The following is a 21,960-nucleotide window of genomic DNA, read 5'->3' as shown; positions in this document are numbered from 1 at the left end:
GAATTTGGTTTCGGGACAACTCGCCCTGTTTACAAGTTCGCCCTTGAAGTTACGAATTTGCAATCCTGCAGACAAGAAGATTTTGTTTTTATATAAATAAAAAGGATATATAAAGTGTTGTCTTTATTCATGGTTTTCCTTTGTCATGTGAATTAGATGCCCTTCGTATTACATACATGTGAACCTCCCGACGGGAGTACAAAACTCCCGTTTTCAGGGGTCCCCTCCCGTCCTCCCGTTTAGGAGAAAAAACTCCCGTGTATGAAATATTTCATGAATGAAAATTTTCAGACGCCATATTTGATCATTTCTTACTACTGTACGGGTGTAATTGACACCTGTGTTAAATTTTACCTGAACATCAAAGAAGATGTATTATTATATGGCTTCACTTGACAGCTTGGGTGTCAAACATACTGGTAATCAACGATGTTTACCTCCGGCTAACTGCTGTTGTGTTATCAAAACGATGTGTATTGGGAATATTGAAATACTTTTTTGTTACTTCCCTTTGTTTTAGCCTGTTTCCAGTTATTTTGCTTTCAAAAATGTAAATTGTAAAAAGAATATAAATGATTAATATTTTAATCAAATAATCATAAAATGATGTTGATTAAATGAATTTAAATGATTTTGGACAAATAAAAAAATTAAAATTTATAAATTATTTTAGCAATCTAGACCTCCTTTCAAGGATTACATTGAAGTTTATATGATAAATTTGTTTCTGTCTGATTAGAAGTTAACATACATTATGTGCAACTAGACTAATAAAAGGTCTAGTAGTTAGATGAATTCCTAGTAAAATCTTGAAATTTAAATTTGTAAATGTTAGTATATATTAGATTTTAATGTGTAAGCTAAGAAATAGCAAAACATTTTACACTGTTTTTAAGTCTTTTTAAGCTTTCTACAAATATGACTTTCATAATGCTTAAAATCCATGCAGTACTAGTGCTAGTGTATGTTATTTTTTTAATTAATTTACGATGTTGCAAATATACATGTGGAGCTTATTTCTTTCTTATTTGTCTAAACATTTACAAATGATAAGGAGATGGAGACATGAACAAAAATATATACAGATAAGATATATAAATATAATGATTCATTTGCAAGCAGTGAACAATCATTTGTCAAAAACAAAACAAAACAAGAAACAGATTCTTCTTATTATTTTATTTTATTCAAATAGAGAGGCAATAAGGGAACTATAAACATCACAATTTGATGGAAATTTGAAGAAAAAACACAATTTCTACATCATTTGGTTACATTTACGACAAAATTTATGTCGATAAAAAACATGATGTTTTGACCATTCAGTACTTAATAGATGCATAGTTCTTGGGGAAAAGTTTCATCAAATAATATGAATATAAATGACTTTTTTTGTGCTCATTTTTTACAGTGGGTTGTGATGATCTTCCAGTTAGTTACCCTCATTTGGAGTGTTGTTCCCAACATGTTAAAGGTCCATCTTTGTGCATTATTCAAAATTGGAAATTTCAACAAGCATCTAATATTCTTAATCTGGAAAATAAACCCTGGTCTGCTAGCTTCATGTATATTTTTTCTACTGATTTAATATATAACTAGAATCATGCAAACAGACTTAAGGAAAAGGCATGTAAGTTCATCGTACAAATATGACACTTTTTCTAGACAATCCAGATCTTGCAAAATACGTCGCTAAAAATTGTAACCTTTAAAATTGTTGTTGTGCGGTAAAAACCCATATGGGAACTTTCAAAAGTTGGCGGGTATGTAACAAGTCTTACTATTTTTATGCTCCATTTATGGGCAATATGTTTTCTAGTCTGTCCGTCCGTCCTGCTTCTGGTTATAAAGTTTAAGGTCGAGGTAGTTTTTGATGAAGTTGAAATCCAATCAACTTGAAACTTAGTACACATGTGTTCCTCTTGATATGATCTTCTAAATTTTACTGCCAAATTAAAGATTTAACCTAATTTTCATAGTCAACTGAACATAGAAAATGATTGTACGGATGGGAAATCCATGTACTTATGACCTTTTCTTGTTTGAAGAAAAAAATACATTTTAACAATAATGGAACAAAGCAGCCTGGGTAAGTGGGGCTGCTTTTATGGTAATTCAAGTTACTTTTTATTCACCTTCTTCCACTTCAGAGCTATCAGCTCTTTGATTAAGTTAGATTTTGTTGAACTTTTTTCTGTGTATATTTGGGGTATAATGCTAAAGATTAAAACTCAAAATCTTCTGTTGCAATTACTTCAAGGTTAGGATCAAATTTATGCTAGATCGACTGGACTACAGCTGAAGCTACCTGCTGCTAGTGGACGTTTTCTCCCTGAGGGTATCATCAGCCCAGTAGGCAACACTTCAGTGTTAACAAGAATATCAATATAAATGTGTTCATTTTTATAAATTTACTGTTTACAAAACTTTTTTTCGAAAAAACATTATTTTCTTATCCCAGGCATAGATTTCCTTAGCCATATTTGGCACATCTTTTTGGAATTTTGGATCCTCAATGCTCTTCAATTTTATACTTGTTTGGCTTTATAAATATTTTGATATGAGCGTCACTGATGAGTCTTATGTAGACGAATCAGGCGTCTGGCATCCTAAATTATAATCCTGGTACCTTTGATAACAGTACATTCCAGCGACAACATGCCTGTAAGGTGACCATAACATTTGGTTTATATCATATCTACAGAGAAAAAGCGCTTTGTTTCTTTCAAACCATACAAAAACGAATACATATTTTATGAATATCTGTTTATTTTAAGAAGGGTTTGCCTGGAAAAACTTGGACGAAATTAAACGGACTGACAATCTGAAGAAACATAGACTAGGTAAAAAAAGACCACCTTTCCATTTGAAGTCGATACCACTAATTATAAAATTTGAAATTGGAAAATGAATGTACTTGGCTAAATTTAAAGGGACACTAGCTAGAAGCTGTATAAAAAATCTAATATATAATTGTTTTTGATCAATCATTAATGAAAGTGAAATAGTGAAATAATTATTTGCTTTTAGCAGCCAGTATGATTCAATTTTGCCAATTTAAGCTAAGAAATATTGGTAGTGAATTATAAACTTGCATTGAATCCGCATTCATGTGAACATCAATTTAACCCCTCAGCTAGAGTTCGATAACATGTGAATTGTATGTGTAAAGTTGTATTAAGGAAAATAATGTCAATATTGATTGTATAAAACAAAGGAAAATAATTTGAATGACTGATTCAATCCACAAAAAATCATTCTTATAAAGGTAAAAACGATGACAAACATATATTGTAAATTTATATTATGAAATTAATAATTATATAAATAATGACATCATACCGCACATGACGTCTGCCAAACATGTCGGCATTCTTCTGAACTGAAGAGTTAGATCAATGAACCAGACATAGAATGTGTGCTTCAGCTCTACAATCTTGAATTCATCCATCAATTTTAAACATTTGACGTGTTCAAAGATTATACTTCAAATATGTAACAGCAAAGCTTGTGAATTATGGAACAATTTGGCTCAAACAGAACTTACAATGTTAGAAATATCTCGCAGGTTTTTGTGTGAAATTGTACAAGGACTTCCGCCAAATATGTTATTGACTTATGTTCTGCAGTATGATATTAAGATGGACATTTACCTACTACTGGTATCCTGTAATCTTTTACAAGACAAACGAGATGATCTGTGGCAGGACATAATTAACATTAATCCCATTCAATCAGTGTTTTTATTGTCAGTCTTTCAGCACATGAATTCACAACAACAATTCCTTCATGAAATACATCATATGAATTAGAAAATGACGAATGACATTTTTCTCAAAGATTTGTGTTGGTCATATGGAAAAGTCTGCAGAGGTTTCCACAATCGATAGATAGATAGTCCATTATCACAGCCACCTTAAACACATTATTAGTCTCGGCAACGTTCACTAATCGATTGGCACCAAAATTACAAATTCTGTATAGTACATTTATTGCTAATTTGCGTTCCATTTATATTCATTAGTTTAAGAGGAGAAAAAGTTACATGCTAGAAAAGTAAGCAACCAACAACAGATCAGTAAAACAATAATCAATATAATAATTTGCATTAGCATTTGAATGGTAATATCCCATTGGCTGCCTCACTTCACTGACGATCTAACTCTATTAAAGTAGCATAAATGCTGGTGTTTTAAGAGATTCGATAGCCATTGTTTTAGTAATACGTCCCCATTTCAAAATATTTGCTGGAACTATATAGTTGTATGATACGGACAGTTCGGCACGGTATGTATAAACAAACCACATCCAGTATGCAGACGAATCCATCAAAGAAGACGGTTCAATTTTCCAATTAGGAATAAGCCTTTTATAGTCTCTGTAAAAATGTGATGCCCCTTCTGCACCTTTTCCTTTGCATTCGCCATATTTCTGACAACGTTTATCGACAACATCACATCTGAATGTATGATTTGAGTGCACTTTATAATTACAAGACTCCCATGACATTATTTTTGATTCACGTCTTCGAACACCAACAATACCTGGTACCCTATGTTGAATACAAGAATGATTCTCAAATATATGTCTTTTAGTCTTTTCACAAACCTCTTTGCAGAATGGGCATCTTTCATTGCATCCCCACAACTTATCAAAAATGGTTTTACAAGGATTTTCGCCTTTCCAAATAACATGATGTTGTGACTCGTCACGAAATTCCCGCAGAAGGTTACATCTAATATCCTTTAGCTGATTGACTAAACATTTATGAAGATTTTGAAAATCCACACCCGTCTGATTTTCAAGAAAAGAAAAAGCAGTCAGTGGAATAGGAAGGTATTTAGAGAGATTATGCTCAAATGTTTTTTTCCAAATAACGTGCTTCGGAAATGACCACTTGTTTGGGTTGTGGTTTTTAGAAACAAACGTTGCAGTATCCGCGCTTTGCTTTATTTCTTTTAAATAAACATCAATTAATGTTCGTACAATAACCATGTACCTACTACTTGATTTACCGCTGGTTTCAAACATACGATCATTGGTAAATTTTGTTACCCATTTCAAAGTAAAGTTTTCGGCGTCATTAATGTAACGGTAAAAACTTTGAAAATCGTCTCTTTTCGTAAGATCTTCCATCACTGCGAGTATTAAGCTATGTTTTGTAAAAAAATGTTCAGTGACAATGGTGTCTACAACTTGTAAGGGTAGATTCTCTTGAATTTCACTTTTTACAATTATTTCAAGTTGGCGGGTTATCATGTTTGCTGTTGTAATATCATCTTGAATGTTTTTGTACACACCTCTAAAATAATGCCAAATAGAAGTTTTATAGTCCTCTATCTGTGCGATAATGTTGTGGTTTGCCTCGTATCTTTTATCCATATTTGTGAAAACAATAGTTATATATCGTGTTACATGAACTGCCAATTTGATACGTAATGCTGCAGTAAATGTAAAGCTATGTGTATCATCAATTCCAGCATTATGAGATTTAATGCTTTCAATGAATATCATGAATACCTCTTTAGCATGGGTGCTTTCAAATGGACTGTCTTCATATATTACGCTTTCTAAGAAGTTATCGATTTTCCCTAGTATCATGTTGATAATATTTGATGCATGCTCTTTGCACTGCTCTTTTTTTACTTTAAAATTTAAGATATTTTTGTACCAAGCTTGTGATATGCTTATATCTTTATCTTTCAGTTCATTAGGAGAAATCGAGTTTTCAAGCATGTTCATTTTAGTATATACAACCTTTGCTTTTCTTTTCGTTTTCTTCTTTAAAAGACTCGTATCACTTTTAAAAAGGTCGAATAACACTTTTTCTATCTCATCTGCCACCGAACGCTTATCAGGGGTATTTGAGTGTTCCGCTCCACTGATGCTTTTATCCCAAAAAACATTAAATATTTTTTCTAGTTCTCCATCCGAAAGCGATTTTTCTTTAAATTGATTTGCCAAAGCTTCTGCTTTGAGTCGTAGTTCCAATTCATGGACTGATCTTTTCTCTATACTGACTAGGTTTGCAGCTTGTTGGGCTTTTAGTTTACGTATTTTTTTTTCACCAGTTCGAACAAGGTCATTCACATTTTCTGTTAAATGTAAAATTCTATTTTGTCTCCATTGTTCCATTATTTCTTGAAGAGGACAATTTTCAATAAACTTATTCCACAAATTAGTTTTTTCTTGCAATTGTTGGTGAAGAATTGAATTCAAGGTATTTAAGAGTGTGTTGGTCTCCTTTTCTAACATTTCGTTATTTGCACATCGTACAATTTGAAAATTTGCTTTTTTCTGCACAAAACGATGCATTTCCAATTCTATATCCCACATAAGCTTATGAAATTTTTCATCCATTGTATGATATGCTTTTACTTCGAGACTATTTCGGAAACTGAATACAAAATTGTCTGATAAAATACCATACCACAAGTCTTTCATTTGAGTTGTTGTTTCGGATATGGTCAAAAATGTTTTTCTCTTTCTACCAAAATCAAACAATAACTGTCGCTTGACATCTTGTACATTTCTACTATAACCTACATTAATAGGAGCCATTGGGGGGTCACCGGACCACAGATCCGAAAAGTACCACATGTGTGTATCATGATTTACTTCGATAACTTGACTAAAGGAATTAATATCCGCAATACCTTCCTGTTTCGCTGCTTCACAAGTTAGTTTGTCTAACTTGTCCATCATTTTCTGTCGAGCATGAATCATTTTTGTAGCAGCGTCGACTGCAGGCACATTCTGATGTACAAATATGCACGTTCGTTTCATGTCTATATTACTATTTGCCATTTTTAATCGCAAAAATGCATGAACAGCAATCTGAAGAACATCTTCCATTTCTTGCGTATTTTCGCCTTTGATATTGATAATTGTGATATTGCCCAAACCAAGAACAAATGTAGCTAATTCATTATCATGGGTTTGTTTTTGATCTCCTAATTCCGGTGCTCTCAGGCCTTCAGTGTCTATTATGAGAACATAATCATAAGGCAACGTTCCCTCTTGTACCTTTACAAGTTGCGCAAAAACACCCTTTGTACAACGTCCAGCACTGACTGCAAACTGTACTCCGAACATCACGTTAAGTAAAGTAGACTTTCCAGAACTTTGAATACCCAAAACTGAAATCACTAAAAGTTTTCTATCTCCTAAATCTTTTTGAAGCTGCCCCATGACCGATTCAACCCACAGTAAAGGAACAGAAGCAGTATCTCCATTCATTATTTCCAGAGGATAACCACACTGAATGAGTTTGCTTACTAATTCAGGAAATTTTTCAACTGATGAGTTAGTATAGGCAGATTTAATCTTAACAGCTTCATAAATCTGTCCCAATTCTCTTATCAAATGCTCTAGACCAAAAGTAGCCTCAACCAAACCCTGTTCTGCCTTATCAACTAACATCCTGAGATTCTCCACTTCATTGATTCTGTGATTTTCAACGGCAGTTCGAAGGCATAGGCAACATTGCTGATACTTAGATATAAGATGAGGTACAACACGTCTACTCTTTTCATCTAAATATATCTTAATCCAGTTTAAGAAAAAAACAGTTTTTTCCATATTCTCATTGGACTCAAAATCTAAGTAATGAATAAATAATGCCATAAATTTATGGAGATGATCCAGATTATGTACTTGTTCTGTCCTCACCAAATCCATGCTAGATTTCAGATGATCTTGCTCAACGTCCGACATTGATTTAAACATTTTCTTCAGGTCAGAGCACCAGGAAGACCATGGGCGACCTTGAAGCGGAAGTATACTTGCTTTTTCTGTAGGTTCTAAGTTTGCAATTTCTTTCATAACAACACCTGCCAGTCGCTTGCTTAGACGACATTCACCAATCAGTTTTTCATCTGTAAAACTTATTTTTTTGGTAAGGTTAATCAATTTAAGAGGGCTTTTATTCTGTAAGGAATCAATGATAAAGCATCTCATTTCCTTTGTAATATCTGATGAACTCTTAGTTTGTTTGAATGTTTTTAAGTTTAGAACTTTGATCTGTGTTTTATAATTTTTTATACTAGCTTTATATGACTTCCAGATGTCAGCAGGATTTTTACCAGACATGTTATTTGCTTCGAGGGCATATATGACTGGAATGTTATAATTATGAACAGCCATTAAGGCATCTCTCACATGTGTTGATGATAATTGTTCAACATCAATATGGACAACTACTGCCTGAGATAGTTTGAATACAATTTCGCTGATCTTACTGTAGTGCATGCTGTCACCTCTTAAATTCAAAACCATAATGATATCATTGAAAATATCAGTTTCTCGCCCAGATGGAATAAACCAGGATGCCTCAACAATACCATCTGCTACCTTACGAGAAGTTGTTCCTAAATGACAATCTCTGTTAAAAAAAGTTGGATGGTACTTATCATGAAGGATTTCATTTATGATTTTTGACTTCGACATGCTTAATGATCCTATTCTTAAAAATGAAACAATTTTAATGTCATGTTGCAAAGGATCGATTTGTAAGATTTTGTCATCTAAACGTTTATCAATCAAAATTTTCCGTAAAGCCCATTGTGACAGGGTCACTTGTTGATTATAATCTGTATAAATGAACGGAATAGCAAGTTTACAGTCATACATCTTTGAAATAATATCTTGTTTGAGTATGGGATGACAACACAGATATGTTGCATAAAAAAGATCCATTGGATTTATATAGTTGATTGTTCTGTCCTCAAATAGGCCGTCGTCCGAGTCTGTATCAGAATCGTCATAATCGTCATAATTCTTGGATATTGCCTTTTTAAATAAACTGTTAAGATCTTCCTCCCGTGCATTGTAATTGAGCATTACAATTTTGTTCAGAAGACTCCACGGCAAATTTTTTTCATCAAGCTCTTGTTTATGTTTTATTTCCTGAATGTCAGACATAACTATCTTTGCAGGATAATACTGATTGAGTGATAAATCTAACAATAATTTTGATAAAGCTGTTTCTCTTTCATCAAAAGATGTATTTGGAAGAGCAACTTTCATGTCTTCCATTGACCAAACATCTTCAGTATCTACGACTTCATCTGAAAAGATAAATAGAGAACAAAATAATTTCACCGTGTGTTATAACTATATTTGCTATATGCCAGTAATAGATGTCTAAGCTGGAAATATATGGATGTGGACATTAGCTACGAATTAGACAACAATCTGAAATACAATTTTTTGTTTTCGTTTTAAGTATTAATAAAAGGTGAATTTGAAATAATATCTCGTTATAACTTAAAAGAATTTATTTTGGAAAAGTTCGTCATACTATTAGTAATAAGTTCAAACATATAGCTGATGTATTTACAAGTGAATACTTCGACATCGGGGGAATTCGTATTGATATGAACTTCAAAATGTAACCCCCATACCTGGAGATGAGTTACGCATATGTATGTTCTAGGATTTCTGTAGTCAATTATTTAAAGAAAATGATTTCCATATTGAAAGTTAAACAAGGGTCAACAATTTCGTTGAGTGATTTAATGCTAAAAAATAGATGAACGAAAGAAATATGCCAGATAAACTTACAGGAGGTGTGATGGTGTGACCTAAAAACAACAAGGTATGGCTCGAAATCTTTCAAATATTCTACTGCCAACTATGGAATGAGTTGCCAAACCACTTTAGAACTGAAACATCTTTTACCCAATACAAGAGTCTAATAAACCCATGGAATGGCAACTCATGCCATTGCAATGCATGTTCCTAATTTTATTTATTTTATGTTACAGCTTGAAACATAATAGTGCTGTATTTTGAGACTGTTTGCTTAGCCTTTTATAATTTGTGAATGCTGTGCTTTACTTTTTATGTTTGCTTTTAGTGTTTATGCTTATGTATGTGTTTAGTATAATTATAATATTAAAATAGTGCAGCCTTAATGTGTATGGAATGTATATTCTATGTCTTTTATGTTTTAATATTTGTATTGTATATGATTATTATGTAAATGTATGTATTTGTCGGTTACAAAAGCTCAGAGAGCTTATGTTTATTTGTTATGTAACATGCCGACTATAAATAAAGCTTTGAATTGAATTGAATATATATATATAAAAAGACCTTTAAATTGCAACCGATTGGTAGCCCAGAGATTACGTCGATAGGTTGATAGCAGTAACACATAATAGAGAATTTGCATTAATCAAGTATTTGCTGGAGTATCCGAATCGACGTATCGTATAACACATATATGAGGAAAGGATAGATTAAGTCAAGTTGGTTCCGATAAAGATATTATATACAGCATTTTATTTTAATTGAGGTCGGGGTAAAATCAAAAAACATTTTGTTTGTAAATATTCAGTTAAAAAATAGGTAATTGTGCAGTTGTAACACAATGACAGTCATTAAAACTAATACATGGTGTGTTATAAAATGGAACCTCATGGATTTTAGTACTAGCGAGGTAACATTTGTTTTTATTAAATACCTGACTGTTCTTGCCACTCAATTGCTCTGATATGTTCCTGATTTTCCAATGGTCCACTTAGTCTAAGTTCAAACCGTGCTTGGGATGCTTTTCCTAAAGACTTTTCAATTACAGTCATATCTATTAAGAAAAAATACAAAATGAGTAAATAAAACTAGAAGCTTCTAAGAGCCTGTGTGGCTCATCTGTATCTACAGTTGGTTTGGAAATCATGTAAAATAAGGTTATATCATAATTAATAGTATTAAACACCCTAATAAAGATTGAGGTTTAATTTGTCTAAGAAGTTAAATTAAAAGCACGTCATCCCATTGTAGTCTTACGATAAATACTGAAGACCCCTTATCATTATTTAAATAAGTTTTCCAAGTTGTGACCATAAATTTTCATAGTGAATTACCCCTTTGTTCTATTTTTAGTCATTGCGGCCATGTTGATTCGATAAGAGAGTCATCGGATATATTTTCAATCAATGTATATCCTATTCAAAATTGTGACTAAGTTTATTTCAATTTGGCCAAGTAGATTTAGTGGAGAAGATTTTTGTAAAAGATTACAATAAAGTTCAGAGAGAAGACTTTAAAGGGTCATAACTCCTGAAGAGGTCAATGGACAATAGTAGATCGTAATTTCCTCAACATTATTGCTGTACATAAATAATCTCTGACTATCTTTAAGAATATGTAATATGATAACCAACCAGATGCTCCGCAGGGCGCAACTTTATACAACCGCAGTGGTCGAACCCTTAACATTTGGGGGCAAATATGGACACAACATTCAAGCTTGATACAGCTCTGAATTTGGATTGTGATTAAGTAGTTGCCACATCATTGGTTTCTGACACAGAATGAATGAGATCTAATGAACTTAATATGTATTTAGATTTTTGCTATTGAGCAATACACTATATATGCTGTTGAATATTAACCCCTAAAAAAACATTTTGTAGAAAAAATCTTTTTAATTTCTGAAATCTGGTTTACAAGCGTGGTCATAGGACACATCTTTAAAACTGGATACTCTAATGCTGAGCGTGGCTACGTTTGGTTAAATTAGGGCCATCAGTGTTGCTAATCCCGTAATGTTTTTTTGTTTGTTAGGATTTTTTGTACAGATTGATACTTGATGATATTATGCCCGACAAAATGCTATATTTGGTACTACTGATATTTTCGTTCTTTTATGTCCATATCCGTGGCACCACCTTACAGTGTTTACATTTCACAGCTCGTTTGCTATGCCCGTATCAGCTATTGTGACGTTTTTTTTTTATTTTAACGAACGTAACTTATGTATGACTGGTAAATTATTGAATTATTGAGCCATGGATTTCGTTACCATAAATTAAATAAAAACTTTACTGTTTTTTTTTCCATAGATATAAAGATTTTTGTTTTGAAGTTTGGTTGTACCAGTAGAAAACGTATTTCAAACGGGATAGCACATCCTCTATTTCACGGAAATGCTGTTTTGTTATCAGTAAATTAAAAGCAAAGTAAAAATTTATTGTTATATACATATACAATTTCGGGAATCTATAATCATCGATACCCGTATCATGGCATTGCACAAAGTAATGTTTTTCTCTGACTTTTAATGACATCTTTACACTAAATTCATTGCATGATGTTGAATATGCGCTGATTGATGGTGTCGACGACGATGACGACAACGACGAGGACGCCAAGTGATGAGAAAAGCTCACTTGGCCGGCAGGGCCAGGTGAGCTAAAACGTGTCCTTTTGTACTAGAGCTATTGTACGATGTTATCATTATATTTGCTTTATTGCGGAGATTTGGCAGATTTTAGCAAAAAATCTTATTTCATATTTTGACGGAGCATATAAGATAACTTTATTGGCACTAACGCATTAACAATGAAAGGTTATGGCAACAAATTAAAGACAAACTACAATAACATATATTACGGATTACAAATGTGTCGAGGTTAGTGATTGGATAACAACACAGAGATGTCAGTATATATTCAGGAAACTGCCGGGGTATATACGACGTTTTTATCCCCAATTGGAACCTCAAAAACGTCATCATAACACCGGTTACTATGTGACGTAGTCAAAAGCTATCAGACTGTCAGAGGCTCACAGAGGGAAAATAATGACGTGCTTCAATCAATAATACATTTTTGATACAAATCACGCAATTAACGCTTTTGATACTTGAATTTAATGTTAAAAGTGTTATTACAAATTATTACATACACGATAAAATTATGTTCACAGCAAATTAGAAAATCCTTCACGTATGCCGAACATATCAGGTTGGTTTTTATTATTGCGAATAATGCGACAGAGTTTTAAACGCAATAATTAAAACTCGCATTTTGTAATATTTTACCTGAATTAAGCATGACTTTTCTCAAAATCGTAAAAATTAAAATCGCATTCAAGTTTAAAATGACAAAATCGCAATAATAAGTGCACGCAATAATTTCTGAATTTACAGTAATTCAGGTCTCAGACAGGGTATATACTGTGACATTCCCGGCTTAGTGCTGATATCCACTTCGCCTTCGGCTCAGGGGATATAAACTCTAAGCCGGGAATGTCACAGTATATACCCTGTCTGAGACCTAAATAACATATAATATACAATGAAGGAGTGACAGTGGATAATTATCAGAAAATATAAAAAAAAGCATGTAAATTATTAGAAAAAAATCAAGTACCTTTTACTAATGAGTTTCTCACCAACAAGCATTCATTCAAATAGTTGACAAAATTTTTAATATTGTTGGGGAATTATTATTTAGAATTGATATATTAAAAAGTTTATTTTTTTAATTTGATTGATGTCAGTCCCTTGCTTCTGAGAGGCTATATCATTGATTCTCTCTTGAATGGGTTTTAAATATATTTTGATTTGATGTATGCCTTTTTGTGCTTCTTCGTTACATTTGTTGTTTTTATAGTGATATTAAGATTATAACACAATATTGACTGCTGTACCCCTATTTTTGACATTTTTACTCTTTGAGTATGTTTGTTTTGCTCATGCATCGTTGGCAATGTAATGGAATTTGATGCGACTGTCATAGAAGTGAGATATTTAGATAGCTATAAAACCAGGTCCAATCCACCATTTTCTACATTAGAAAATGCCTCTACCAAGTTGGGAATATGACAGTTGTTATCATTTGTTTGATGTGTTTGGACTTTTGATTTTGCCTTTTGATTTTGGACTTTCCCTTTTGGATTTTTCTCGGAGTTCAGTCTTTTTGTGTTTTTACTTTTTATATCAATAGGAAACAGATAAATTGAAATACTATTTTTCATATTTATTATTTAAGAGTTGGTTTTTCCATTTGCTTTGCATATTTTTAGGGCAAGAGAATTATTTGACTCTAGTATATAAATCCAAAATTTTATTGATGAAGATTCTATTCTGGTATATTAAGGCAATCTATTCAGCTCAACTAAACATGCAGCATTTGATGCTATTCCTAGAATATCTTTAATAAATTTAAAAGAGGGACGAAAGATACCAAAGCGACAGTCAAACTCATAAATCTAAAACAAACTGACAACGCCATGGCTAAAAATGAAAAAAAACCAGACAAACAATAGTACACATGACACAACATAGAAAACCAAAGAATAAACAACACGTATAATTCAAACTGCAAGTGTTCAAAGGGATCTGAATCCATATGTTGTGTGCATATTCACCATACTTCACTACACGGAATGCATTATATTAAAAGGTTTACAGGGTAATTCAAATAAGTTCCAAAAGGGTATAAATTAATCCATTTCTCCAAACTGTATCAAAGGCCAAAAAATGCTTTCCTGAGATCAACAAAGTCAGCAAACACCTTATGATTCTTATTTTTCTTTGGTTCTATTATAGATTTTAAAGTGAAGATGTGATCTAAGGGGCCAGCTGAAGGACGCCTCCGGGTGCGGGAATTTCTCGCTACATTGAAGACCTGTTGGTGACCATCTGCTGTTGTTTTTTTTATTTGGTCGGGTTGTTGTCTCTTTGACACATTCCCCATTTCCATTCTCAATTTTATAATGTACGAGATTTTTCTTTAAATCCAATTTGTGTTCACTAATAATGTTGTGTTCATTCAAAGTTTGTAATTCTCATATAAATAACTGTATTAAATAATGTTCCCAGGTTAGAGGTTATAGAAATTCCCCTGTAGTTTGAAGGGTCCAACTCATTGCCCTTTTTGTGTATTAAAGAAATGAAACTTTCATTCCACACCTTAGGAAATATAAAAAAGAAGATGTGGTATGATTGCCAATGAGACAACTCTCCACAAGAGACCAAAATGACACAAAAATTAACAACTATATGTCACCGTACGGCCTTCAACAATGAACAAATCACATAACGCATAGTCAGTTATAAGAGGCCCCGAAGGGACAATGTAAAACAATTCAAAAGCGACAACTAAATGTTTCTTCTTTGAAGATTAGGTTAAATAATTTAGTTATGGGGTCAACTAGTATTTTTCTTGTTACAGGCATTTTCAAATGTTAAAAAGGGTGGATTGAACCTGGTTTTATAGCGCTAAACCTCTCACTTGTATGACAGTCGCATCACATTCCGTTATATTTACAACGATGCGTGAACAAAACAGACACAACAGATTTATACTAAGATTGGAAATGAGTCAGAATCCTTAAAAATTCAAAGCTTATCTAAAGTTGTACGTCGTTCCACACGCAATATTATACGGGAATCAAAATCACTACAAGCTATAACTTGGTCCAATGTTAATGTTTTAAAAATTTTGATTGGATTGAATTTGGAAGACATTGGTTTGAAGGAAACAAATACACAGGCACACGTTTAAAATCTACATTAATCGCAATTGGAAATTTATCAAGAAGTGTATAAGGTTAATATGATATAATTTTCCTTTATTTGAAAGCGTTACATTTTGTAACTTGTTTCGATTATTATAAAGGTAACTGGTTTTCAAAATTAAAATAAGAAAATGTGAAGTCTTACCAATGATACCCAAAACCTTAGGTATTGGCTTGTCGAACGATATATGTTTAACATGCTTGGAAATATCCTCTAATGAATTCCCTACAACTGAAAAGTACAAAAATATTATTTGATTAATAGTCAATTGAAAATACATACCATATGTAAATGCTAGATTACAACATTCCTTATGCAAAGGCGTCATTAAGATTATCGATATTTCTTTGAAGTTCAATACAAATTGGTAAAAGCTTTGTACTTGGAATGGTGTTAGTTTTAATCAACAACATTTACCTATATTAGTTATAAATAAAGTTGAATTCTTTGATTCGCTGTTTTTACGTCATGCCGGCTAACAAATTGGAAACTGTACCTATGCCGTCGTCGTTAACTTTTACAAATTTCTCCTCTGAAACTACTGGTCCATATTTAACTAAACTTGGCCACAATCATTATTGGAGTATCTTGTTTAAACTAGAGGCTGTGTCGCTCACCTTGGTCTATGTGAATATTAAACAAAGGACGCAGATGGATTCATGACAAAATTGTGTTTTGGTGATGGTGATGTGTTTGTACATCTTACTTCACTGAACATTCTTGCTGCTTACAATTATCTCTGAGTCTCTATAATGAACTTGGCCAAGTAGTTTCAGTGTAAAATGTTAGTAAAAATTTACAAATTTTATGAAAATTGTTAAAAAATGACTATAAAGGACAATAACTCCTTAGGTGGTCAATTGACCATTTTGGTCATGTTGACTTATTTTTAGGTCCTACTTTGCTGTACATTATTGCTGTGTACAGTTTATCTCTATCTATATTCAGCATAATAAAATCTACAAATAAGTCAACTAGACCAAAATTGTAAATTGACCCCTTAAGGAGTTATTGCCCTTTATATTCAATTTTTAACATTTTTCATAGATTTTTGTAAATTTTTAGAAAATATTTTCCACTGTAATTACTGGGCAAGTTCATTATAGATAGAGATAATTGTAACCAAGAATATTCAGTAAAGTAAGATCTACAAACACATCACCATGACCAAAACACAATTGTGTTATGGATTTATCTGTGTCCATTGTTTAATATGCACATACACTAAGGTGAGCGACACAGGCTCTTGAGAGCCTCTTGTTTGTAATTATCTTGAATATTATTATAGATAGAGATAAACTGGAAACAGCAATAATGTTCAACAAAGTAACATCTAAAAATAAGTTAACACGAACTAAATGGTTAATTGACCCCTTAAGGAGTTATTGCGCATGCCCTTTATAGTATTTTTTTTAAACAATTTTTCATAATTTTTTTTTAATCTTTTACAAAAATCTTCTCCTCTAAAACTACTTGGCAAAACTTAACCAAACTTAGCCACAATTATTATTAGGGTATATAGTTTGACAAATGTGTCCGGTGACCCGGCCAACCAACCCAGATGGCTGTCATGGTTAAAAATAGAACATAGGGGTCAAATGTAGATTTGGGCTTATAACTCTGAAACCAAATCATTTTTAAAAGATCAAATCTGAGAGGGGTTAAATTGTTTATCAAGTCAATATCTATCTATCTAAATGAATTTGACAACTGGTTGTTGGGTTGCTGCAACAATTTGTAATTTTAAAGAAATTTTGTCGTTTTTTGGTTATTATCTTGAATACTAGTATAGAAAGAGATAAACTGTAAACAGCAATAATGTTCAGCTAAGTAAGATCTAAAAATAAGTCAAATGAACAAACTGGTCAGTTGATCCCTTAAGGAAAAAGTAAAATCACAAAAATACTGAACTCAGAGGAAAATCAATTTGGAAAGTCCATAATCACATTGCAAAATCAAAAAACAAAACGCATCAAAAACGAATGGACAAGAACTGTCATATTCCTGACTTGGTACAGGCATTTTCAAATGTAGAAAATGGTGGATTAAACCTGGTTCTATAGCGCTAACCCTCTCACTTTAATAACAGTCTCATCAAATTCCGTTACATTTACATGATGCGTTAAATAAACAGTCACAATCAATAAAATAGTCAAAATATGGGAACATCAGTCATCATCGTATAACAATTTAACAGGACACAACAACATCTACTATCTACGAACACATGGATTGATTTGAGTGTCTGACGTCAGAAAAATTATATACGTCACATAAATTTGTCGTTCAATGTGCATACAATAGTTATCCAAAGTACCTGGATTATAAACAATTTTAAATTTTACATAGGCAATGAGCGCAGACAGGGTTAAAAAATCAAAAGTATGTAAGAATAAATTACAGAAATCAAACTAGTCCAAAAGTTATACATAGAATTTATGAGAATCCAAAACTTTTAAAAGGAACAATTTAACAGGACACAAAAACCTATCCACGAACACATGGATCTACTTGAGTGTCCGACGTCAGAAAAATTATATACGTCACATAAATTTGTCGTTCAATGTGCATACAAACAATTTTAAAATTTACATAGGCAATGTACGCATACAGGGTTAAAAAATCAAAAGTATGTAAGAATAAATTACAGAAATAGACCGAGATTCAAACTAGTCCAAAAATTATACATAGAATATATGAGAATCCAAAACTTTTTAAAGGGAACAATTTAACAGGACACAATAACATCTACTGTCTAAGAACACATGGATTGATTTGAGTGTCTGACGTTAGAAAAATTATATACGTCACATAAATTTGATGTTCAATGTGCATACAAACAATTTTAAATTTTTTTCATAGGCAATGTACGCATACAGAGTTAAAAAATCAAAAGTATGTAAGAATAAATTACAGAAATAGACCGAGATTCAAACTAGTTCAAAATTATTTTCCTTTGTATGTAAAGGGCCAAGTTTATTATAGAAAATTGTAAGTAGCAAGAATGTTCAATAAAGTAAGATCTACAAACACGTCACTATCACCAAAACATAATTTTGTCATGAATCTATCTGTGTCCTATGTTTAATATGCACATAGACCAAGGTGAGCGACACGTGCTCTTTAGAGCCTCTAGTTGTATTCCCCCCACCCCAGTCAAAAAGTGTAGATTTTAGTATATAACAACGAAATCAAATGCGCAAACCAACTTCAACATTTCTTAAAAGAAAGACGTTTGGTTAACTTAAATATATTATTCGTTGTTAGTGTTCCTTGCTTGTATGTCTGGGATTTTTTTGTGGTTGCATGGCAAGGTTTGGTGCGCTGTCCAATGTGTTGGTGATTGCTGTGTATATATTATTTTACTTACTGTTGTAGTCAGTACCAAGAGCATCTGCAATGTCGGCATGTCCTGCGCCCGCTAAACACTTGGCAAGGTATTGTTTAACATTCAAACCAAGATGTGATACAACATCACACCATTCAGCAATCATCATAAAGTTCCTCCATTTTGGTTGTCTTGGGTAAACTTCTTCCAAATGACTAAGCATAACTCTGGTGTAGCCGAGTTGTATTCCTATAATCATCCAATCACCTCCTATTTCACCAGCTATGTCTAGAATTTCTGAAATATTTTCTTTACATTTGATCGATGGTAGTCTTAATCTAGTTTTCAAGATAAAGTTTGACATCCCCTCTTTTACTAGCTCACCACGCCTAGTTCATTCGTAACCGATCTCTAACTAAGAGGTTCAATTGACATTTAACCATAAAATTTAACACCTTAAATGGGAACCCAATGGGAACAAACTGTGCCCCTCTCCTTGCTGACTTGTTTCTTTATTATTATGAGGCTGACTTCATGCAGGAACTTCTTAGGAAGAAAGATAAGAAGTTAGCAATATCCTTTAACTCTACTTTCCGCTATATAGATGACGTTCTTTCACTAAAAAATTCTACCCCATCGAATTGGAGATAAAGGATACTACAGATACAGTTAAGTCGGCTTCATATCTTGACTTACATCTAGAAATTGAAAATGAGGGTCGGTTGAAGACAAAACTTTACGACAAAAGAGATGATTTCAGCTTTCCAATTGTGAACTTTCCATTTCTAAGTAGCAACATTCCAGCAGCACCTGCATACGGGGTATATATCTCCCAAATGATACGATATTCCCGTGCTTGCATTTCCTATCATGATTTTCTTGATAGAGGGTTACTGCTCACAAGGAAGCTATTAAACCAAGAGTTCCAAATGGTGAAGTTGAAATCATCCCTTCGTAAATTTTACGGACGCCATCACGAGTTGGTTGACCGTTATGGAATAACCGTTTCACAAATGATATCGGATATGTTCCTTACGTCGTAACTACAATCCCCTTCCTTTTCATGAATTTGACCTACCGAATTAGACTATTTACCGGATTTGTAATCACATAAGCAACACGACGGATGCCGCATGTGGAGCAGGATCTGCTTACCCTTCCGGAGCACCTGAGATCACCCCTAGTTTTTGGTGGGGTTCGTGTTGTTTATTCTTTAGTTTTCTATGTTGTGTCATGTGTACTATTGTTTTTCTGTTTGTCTTTTTCATTTTTTGCCATGGCGTTGTCAGTTTGTTTTAGATTTACGAGTTTGACTGTCCCTTTGGTATCTTTCGTCCCTCTTTTAAAGAATTGAGAAAATCAGAACATTTTGAGAAAATCAGAACATTTTTTGAAAAACATATTTGATTGATTGCTTCATAAAATTCAAAAAAAAATTCTTACTCATAAAAAATTCACACCCCTTGAAATTAAATAGTTGCTCCATAAAAAAAGGAAAAAACTTTTAAGCAATAACTGACAAAACCATCGAAATCGAACTTGACCTTTATTTTTTTTATCGTTTCTGACGTTTGTAAAAATTTGATCAAGCGATACTAAAATAATCATCCGGTAATCAAATTTATGAGTGACAGACTGACTTGTGCATCACTTTACATTTTCCGATACCCAGGTGGGGGAATCCATATGGTTTGTCCAAAGTTCCTATTAATTCTTGATTTGCAAACATGGCTTAAAATCTCGTCTAGCAAATCGCCGAAATGGGTTATAATTAGTAAATATTTGTAAATCTTGTAACAGTGTTTATTATTTTCATTACAGATGACAGTCTATTAGCATATTTATATATTTTATTATCAATACATTTACCTGTATCCTCTAGCTGCCAAAGTTCCTCCAATTCTTCCGGACAAAGAGCATCATGGTATTCATCTTGTTCGCACAAGCTTCCATCTAAGTTTGTCCCCAGAGCAGCAGCCATTTCAACTTATGTCACGTCACCAGTAAATACGATTCCTACAATTAGTAAAGTTAAAATCAAAAAAATATATTTAAAAATACCTGCAGAAATTCAAGATTTTTGTAAACAAACAAGTCAGAGAAAATTCAACCACCTATAGTACAACTAAATCAAGCATTTTTTTGTGAAAAAATTATTCTTTTCAAAAGATCACATTAAAAACTAGAGGCTCTTAAGAGCCTGTGTCGCTCACCTTGGTGTATGTGCATATTAAACAAAAGAAACAGATGGATTCATGACAAAATTGTGTGATGGTGATTTGTTTGTAGATTATACTTTACTGATCGTTCTTGATACCTACAATTTTCTCTATCTGTAATAAACTTGGCCCTTTAGTTATAGAGGAAAATATTTTGTAAAAACTTAACAAAATTTACCAAATTCATGAAAACTGTTAAAAATTGACTATAAAGGGCAATTTGTACTTAAGGGGTCAACTGACCATCTTGGTCATGTTGACTTATTTGTAAATCTTACTTTGCTGAACATTATTGCTGTTACAGTTAATCTCTATCTATAATAATTTTCAGGAAAATCATGGAAAACGGACAAAATTTCCTGAAAATTACTAATTCTTGGGCAGCACACAACAACGGGTTGTCCGATTCATCTGAAAATTTCAGGGCAGATAGATCTTGACCTGATAAGCAATTTTACCCCGTCAGATTTGCGCTTCATGCTTTGATTTTTGTGTTATAAGCCAAAAACTGCACTTTAACCTATGTTCTTTTTTTAACCATGGCGGTTTGACAGAATCTTTTTAAAATAAGATACCCCAAAGATGATTGTGGCAAAGTTTAGATTAATTTGGCCCAGCAGTTTCAGAGGAAAAGATTTTTTGTAAAAGATAAATAAAATTTACAAAAAATGGTTAAAAATTGACTTTAAAGGGCAATTACTCCTAAAGGGGTAAACTGACCTTTTCATTATTGCTGTTTACAGTTTATCTCTATCTATAATAATATTCAAGATATTAACCAAAAACAGCAAAATTTCCCTAAAATTACCAATTCAGGAGCAGTAAACCAACAACGGGTTGTCTTATTCATCTGAAAATTTCAGGGAAGATAGATCTTGACCTGATAAACAATTTACCCCGTCAGATTTGCTCTTAATGCTTTGGTTTTTGAGTTATAAGCCAAAAACTGCATTTTATCCCTATGTTCTATTTTTAGCCATGTCGGCCATCTTGGTTGGTATGACAGATCACGTCACAATTTTTTTTAAACTAAATACCCCAAAGATGATTGTGGCCAAGTTTGGATTAATTTGGCCCAGTAGTTTCAGAGAAGAAGATTT

At 32.8% G+C, this 21,960-nt stretch overlaps 1 long non-coding RNA gene across 1 annotated transcript; it reads right to left on the bottom strand.

The window, feature by feature from the left end:
• Positions 1-4,097: 4,097 nt before the first annotated feature.
• Positions 4,098-20,652, bottom strand: LOC143074947 (uncharacterized). The gene is made up of 5 exons (XR_012978192.1): positions 20,511-20,652; positions 18,684-18,938; positions 15,458-15,544; positions 10,469-10,588; positions 4,098-9,068 (listed from the first exon to the last, which is right to left on the bottom strand). It is a non-coding gene; the product is annotated as an uncharacterized LOC143074947 (long non-coding RNA).
• Positions 20,653-21,960: the final 1,308 nt, after the last annotated feature.

This window comes from Mytilus galloprovincialis, chromosome 5 (assembly GCF_965363235.1).
Source record: "Mytilus galloprovincialis chromosome 5, xbMytGall1.hap1.1, whole genome shotgun sequence".
NCBI classification, from domain to species: domain Eukaryota; kingdom Metazoa; phylum Mollusca; class Bivalvia; order Mytilida; family Mytilidae; genus Mytilus; species Mytilus galloprovincialis.
This window is presented reverse-complemented; position numbering and strand designations above follow the sequence as displayed.